The sequence below is a fragment of the Mustela lutreola genome, chromosome X (genome assembly GCF_030435805.1).
Source record: "Mustela lutreola isolate mMusLut2 chromosome X, mMusLut2.pri, whole genome shotgun sequence".
NCBI classification, from domain to species: Eukaryota; Metazoa; Chordata; class Mammalia; order Carnivora; family Mustelidae; genus Mustela; species Mustela lutreola.
Genome location: NC_081308.1, coordinates 102,222,845 through 102,230,019, shown reverse-complemented (window position 1 = coordinate 102,230,019; position 7,175 = coordinate 102,222,845).

The window sequence follows — 7,175 nt, the reverse complement described above, 5'->3', positions numbered from 1 at the left end:
GGACAAATGCTTATTCCCCAAACTTGGGGGAAATGGGTAAGATGGGGTTGTTGGAGTGAGCTCTGATCCCACTTCTCCAATGCCAGCTACTTTGGCTCCTCTCCCAGGTCGCTATCGAGGCCCCAGAATGCTTTGCGGCTGCACTTTCCCAAATTAAAACACCTGGAGTTCTTAAGCCTCCTGCTCCCATATTCTTGATGAACTATTAAGACTCCAAACTGGCACGGCTAGTGGCCCACTGCTTCAGTACAAGGATCAACTCGCCCCCTGAGGATCAGATGGGTGAAAATATTTAGGAACACTTGACTATCATGTTCCTCGAGATAAGCTCCGGAGACAATGATTCAGAACTCAGTCCTGCTACCCTTGAAAAGGTCAGAGTGTCTATGCATCACTGTTCATCGAAAAATGCCAGGGACAGGTATCAGGTTGTCATGATAGGAAATACACTATTTTCTTTCTGCAATGTACTTTAAGGTCAATGAGGAATACTAACCCAAGAATTATCAAGCTCTCATTTTACCAATTTCCAAAATCCTGTTTTGTAAGCTGATAGCCTTTCATTTCCCCCACACCCCGCCATGCATGGCTGTTGGTGGAACTGACCTAGCTGAAGGGCTGTTTGAAAAGAACGAAATGAGGTTATTTTGTTTATGAGCCCACACACATACGCCTCTGGGTTCCATCTGATGACCTCTTTCCTTTAGCCAAGTAGAAACAATGTTCTGTTCTTTAACTGCCCAGCAGTTAAGTGTGGGAGAGGTTGGAAGAGGCACCATGCTATTCCTGGCAATGGAGGGGTTTTGAACGGTGGGAGCCAAAAAGGGGAGAAGATAGTCAGACTAGACTTAAAAAATGGTCACTGTGGCTTTCTGAGTTGTGTTATTTTTTTAAAAAATTTATTCTTGAAATATAGTTGACACACGATGTCCTATTTGTTTCAAGTGTACAATACAGGGGTTTGATAATTCTACACATCGAGCTGTGCTCACCCCACCAAGTGTGGTCTCCATCTCGGGTTGGGTTTGGTTTTGGCAAAGCTGAAATCTATGGGAGTCCTAAGCTCAATGCAAATATATGTTAGAAAGCTGTAATGAAACTCTTTGATAGAGTCAGGCATAGCTGGTTTGTGGGAGATGCTGGGCCAGGCAGAGAAGGATCGGACATGCAGTGTTCAGAGGCTATTGGTGGAAGAGGGGAACTGAGACCAGAAGGACAGAACAGTGTCACAGAAGCCTCAAGAAAATAAGAGCTAAAGGAACAAGGGAGAGAAACGAGTGGAAATATGACTCTGGCTCCGAGATGAGAGGGCACAAGTGCAGTGAGGCAAGGACAGAGACTACCAGATGAATAAGACAGGAAGTGAATGTCCACATGGGTGTAGTCTAGACACTAGAGTCAGAGAAGGAAAATTTCTAAGAAGGGCCCGGGTCGGAAGTCAGAGAGCAAATAGAGCATGTCAAACGATGGAGACCTGTCAGGGGACTGAGAGCTCCCAGGTACATGCGCCCAGCTATGTGGCTTTTAGCTGATTCTCAAAGGCAGAACAACTTAGATACATTTTCTCTTTACACAGACCAGCCCCAGAGAGATTTGATGAGTATTTGCATTTGCCTGTTTGCTAGACAATTCCACACTATAGTCCCACAACCAGCATGCCAGGGAGACTAAGTCAGAAGGAGTTGTGGCGGGCAGTTCTCGAACTTCTCAAACCAGGGAAGTTGGGAGTTTGGGTCAAGTCCAAATGTAACATATTGTCCTGAGGTGCTGACCCACCACCAAGTCCCCGGAATATAATGGGCTCTCAAGTTCGCCTTGGCGGTCTCAAACAATTATGGCTTAGAACTTCCTCTCAAAGATGGTGGACTTTGATATGAAGCAAGTTCTTATATAGATAATACATGAATGGACTTCATAGATTCAGAGGTCTGTAAACTGTATAGAGAGTGTAGTTTAAATAGTGTGTGTGTGTGTGCGCGCACGCGCACATGCATGTCTGCGTATATCTTTTCCTAGAGACCAGATATATAAAGTTCCACGTTTGTGTGTCACACAATCATGGTGACAATCAGCAAGTTATGACAATATAAAGAGCGATGAAATAAGGTTCAACCATTGGCTCAGATGATCAAAACGTCAGGACAAGATGGCATTGTCCTAGAAGATCTCTCAAGCTGGTGCGCCTTCTCTGGAAGTGATGGTGAGAGCCAGGGCCATAAAACTGAGTGGCACTGATGAATGCGAGCGACCCTCTGTCACCAGGAGCCATTCATCGAAGCACAACATGGGTGGGCAGCTGGGGCCGCCATCTGTCTTGCATACACCCACTGAGATTCACTCACAGGACTGGACGAAGCCAACATGTGTCATCCAACTTAAAGCTCACATTCCATTTCCAGAGTGTACAGCACATAGCTCAGTACAAATTAATTTTTACATAAATCCTAGCTTTGTCTTAGCCAGTATTGTTGAATACTTTGGAAAGGACTGCACAGTGGCATTGGTTGGGGACTTTTGCAGCTTCTGCAATTTTCTCATGCACCACTCAAGTTCATCCGTCCGGCTAAGCCTCTACATGTGCCATGGCACAATGGCCAGGCAGAAGGGAACAGGTTGGTTAGAGGGAACCAGGGCTGAGCAAGGCAGAGCCATGGGAAGGGCCATGAGGACGGCTCTGATGGGAGAAAGCTCCTGGCTATGGTGAGGAATGATAGAGCCCTGGAAGCAGACTGACTGCCTCACTCATCTCTCCCTCCACCGTTCTTTTGCTGTGTGCCTCTCAGGAAGGTCCTCAACCTCTCTGAGCCTCTCATTGACTCTTCTATGAAACGAGGATGGTAATAGTATTTGCCTTATAGAACTGTTGCTGATTGTTAAGGTACATAGTAAGCATTCAATATACACTAGCTACTGCCAACTATTATTATTATTATTAATCCTTGTGCGGTGGTGGTGATGGCGGAAGGAAACCTCTCTAGCCTGGAGTTCCTGGGTTGGGGACAAAATGTAAATCCATTCTGTCATGACCTCAGTGGGATGAATGGGATTCAGTGGCTTAACTCCACTGAAATCCTAAGCAGGGGAATAGTTTCAGCCTTGTGGTGTGGAAGGATGACCTTAAGCAGAAGCGTTGGAGATCATAGTCTATCGTGTACATTTCAACAGCCTCGGGAAAAGTGAGTGGAAAAATCTCATTCCATCATCCCATCATGGTGTCTCCAGGAGATCTCTGCTAAAACACAGATGACCTCAGAGCCCAGACCGGAAATCTAGACTCCTGGCATTCTGCTTGTCCGCGTGAATTAGTTTTCAGGATGGCTATTTTCCCGGAGAACAGCTATGGGCATCTGAGGTAAGCTCAGGGAGGGAGAGAGGAGAAAGACCCAGAGCCGGTGGCGTGCTGGTAAAAATGTAGCCAACGGCCCTCTGGGAGGGGAGCCCTAATTTCCAGTGGGGTGTAAACACTCCCACCCTGGCTGATTTCAGCCACCGACCTGACCTGTCACTGGACAGGGACTCGGAAAGAGATGCTCAGTGGCGGGCTATTAGGTAGCCTTTCCACCCACTGGAGCCAGTATGACCTGAATAACTTCAAGAGCGTAGATAAGAGTAAAAAGTAGTACAGGGATTAGGACACGATAAACTTTGAGTATTTATTACTTTGGTTTTAATGTAATTTATTTAATTGTAAGTTTGATACAACTTTTTTTTTTTAATAAAGGCTGTGTTTAATAACTGGCTTATAATATTTCTGACGTCTTAACCATTGGCTCTCATTCCCGCCAGTCCCTCCCTGTCCTCCTCGGGTCCAAGCCCTGAGGGGGCTGCTGGGCTCAGCACCGGGGGTCAGGTTGTGCCAAGAGGGCTCCCGTGGCCGTTACACAATGAACCCTGACTTGGTCAGCGAGCAGGGCTCCCATTCACTAGTCTTTTCCCCCTCGCCTAGAAGCCTGCTGCGCAGGCCTCCCCAGGACCAGCTGGGGGTTCCGATTAGGATCAAACAAAAGCGTGAGAAATTGGGTCCCGTTTCCTATCACGCCATCCGCCCTGTGCTCTGCCAAGCTGAATTTCTCACAATATTCCCTCTGTCTGGCCAGCCCTCTGTAAGACCACCAGATTCTTTCACAGGTTTCTTCTGCCTGGAATGTTCCTCAACCCCTTTCCGTTCCTTCATCTGGATAATTTCTCATCCTTCATGATGCAGCTCTGGCACCACCTCTTCCAGGAAGCCTTCCCTGAAGCCCTCCCCAGATGAGATTGGGGGCCTTTCCTCTGATGCACCCCTGTGCTCTAGGTGATGCTGTGTTTTCCTCCTGCAGTTGTGAGCCTCTCAAGGGCACGGACAGTGTTGTGTTCCTCTCTGTAGCCCAATGCCTAGCATAGGTGTCCTGTAAACATTTGTTCCATTATTAAGTGAGCGAGTGGGAGGTATACACGCCCGTGGAGAGCCTGAAGTAGAAATTCCAAGTGTAGTCGAAACCTTATCTTCCAGGCGGTTCATATAGGTGGAAAAGCCTCTGGCGACCACCCTGCCATCTGAGCTTTAAGGGGGATGTGAGGGCCAGAAGACTCCTTTCCCATTTCATTTCTTTTTTGAACATGGGCTAAATATTTTTATTTGACTCATTAATTAATGAGGGAACCAGTAAGATGTTACAATTTTCCGAGGAAAATTCAAAGCACCTTCTTCCACTGGAAAACAGTCGTGGTCCGTGGACTTACAGCCCTGCCTTGCAGAGGGCCAATGAAACCCTCTGCTTCAGGCATCTGGCCTCTGGCAGGAAGGACCGGGTGGACGGCCTTCTTGGTGAAGCTGTTTCCACCAGGGGCTTTAAGAACATTGAAGAAAGATAGAGACAGCCTAGGCACTTGCTGAGACCATCAGACCCACGAACCAACCCTGAAATCTGTTGCTTCCGGTCTTCCTATTAAATAAGATGGTAAATGTCTATTTGGTGGGAGGGTAGGGATAGAGGAAGCTTTTTGATGACCTGTCCTCTGAAAAGCAAGTGTGTTTTGACGGCCTGCCCCAGAAGGTCATATTTGGACAAATGTGAACAAGGACAGGAAATCATGAATCACCTTCTAGATCACAAATGCAGTAAGTAGCAGCCGCAAAATTCTAACCTGAAGCGTCTGACTCTAGAGTTTGTCTCTCCTAAGCAGCCCTCAGTCTTGTGGGAGAGACAAGCTCCTTGGATAGAGAAGCAGTCTGAGGGGAACAGGTGAGGCAGTATGGGGTGGGGCAGGGCAGAGGAACCGGAGCGTAAACCATAATCCCCAAAAGGGCCTTACCCAATAGGCTATAGCTGCTTTTACACAATTTGTTGCTCTTCCCCGTGAAAGTGCCATCTCCAAGACGCCCCCCATTGGAACATTCGTGGGGTGCGGTGGGGCAGCTGGGAGCACCACTAGTGTGTAGTGTGTGTCTGATAGGAGGCTCTACATTGGCCTTGGCCGCCACCTCATGGAGAACAATACAGGCCGGAAGCAGGAAACTGAGCTAGAGGATTTCTTAAGGCCTCTTCTGGTTCGGGGAAGGATGACTCTAGAACTATGGGGTTGCAGCCTCTGGATTTTCTTATTCGAATTACCCTCCGAGTCTACAAATCTCTCTGTCTGTCTTTCGGTGGCAGAAGATTCTTCAAGCAGCGACAGGTGTAGGGTGGAGGAAGGGTGAACTGGGCAAGCCGTGGGGACAACCAGGGGACCCCCATAGTTTGTAGTCACTAGAGAGACACGCTTTCATGGAGGAGTGCTCCAAAGACGGAAGAGGGGCAAGCCTTTTGGGGCACTAGAATTAGAAAGAAGATGCTAGAATCCAGGAATCCAGGCCAGCCACTCTCCTCCCCGTGGCTCAGAAAGAGAAAGCAACTTGTGGAAGGCCACAAAGCTGGGTAGCAGGGAGGCTGGGCTCGGAATCCAGGCTGTCTGAGCCCACAGTGTCCCCTCCTTGGTAAAGGGCGGGTGCCAACAGCACCTGCGTCGGGACTAAATCAGATCATGCTGAGCTCCGTGCCCAGCACGTAGTGCCCATTCGATACATGGGAGCTGCTGGTGCCGCTCTTCTGCTGTCGCTATTTCTGGAAGTTCCCCCCACGGGGTATCTGCAAGCTGAGTCACTCTCCTGGGTCCGTGCCACTGCAGGATAGGGGACTCATAGTAGCACTTGAGGGTGTGGGCTCTGGAATCAGGCCACCCGGGGTTTTCATGGGGAGGACCACAGGCAAGTGACATCACCAGCCTGTGCCGCAGTCTTCTCACCTATAACCTGGGAAAAGACATCTACTTTGTAGGTTATAGCGAGGATCAAATGAGAAGCTAAATACTTAAAAAAAGAAGAAAGAAAGAAACCCCTAGAAAAGAGCCTAGCATGTGAACATTCAACAGACATCAGCTGAGCTTGTGGATGCCTGGGGGTGTAGGAATAGGACTCCTTGTTTCCTGAGCACATGCCCACACTTTGGGTTTGGGCATAAATGGCCTCCCCAATCGGGCCAGAAGACCAAACCCAGTGACTACGAGAAGAGGACGCATGAAGTTGTGGCCAGGAGGAGGCGACTTGGGTCGTTCAGACTTCAGGAGCCACTCCAGTCATCCTGGCTAGCCATGATCTAGTGGACTCATCTGCGTGGACAGCCCCAGCAGAAGGGCCGGAAGCCACATGTGGGCCCAGCGCTCCCCGTCACCGCTGGTCATCTTGTGAAAGAGCACGTGTGCACTTGCAGGACGAGCACGTGGCCCTGGGAATGTAGCAGCGTATGGGGGGTGGCGACCGATACCCTGATGGGCCAAAGGGGTGGTGATCTCCCTGCCCACCCCCTGCGTCTGCCAGATATTCCCCTACCACACCTCTAAAACGCAAGAAGCAAGCTTTTGAGAGCAAAACCAGACTTTGGGTGAGTGGGTTATTTCAGGACTTAATGTGTTATATTTTGTGGCCTCCAGAAATGGCCCCTAGGGACTCACGGGGAGCGAGGCAGCGCTCTGCAGCGGGGGTTGGGGCCGGCACTTTAGTAAGTGGAGGAAAGCGGTTTTCGGGGCATTCTAACGCAACGATGCTACTTGCTAATGCATGTGTATCCAAGCGGACAGTAAACATGGACGGCTGGCCAGTGCCAGGATAGGGCGGGAAGGGAAAGGCAGTCACAGAAAACCAGAAAGGGTGGGAGAAA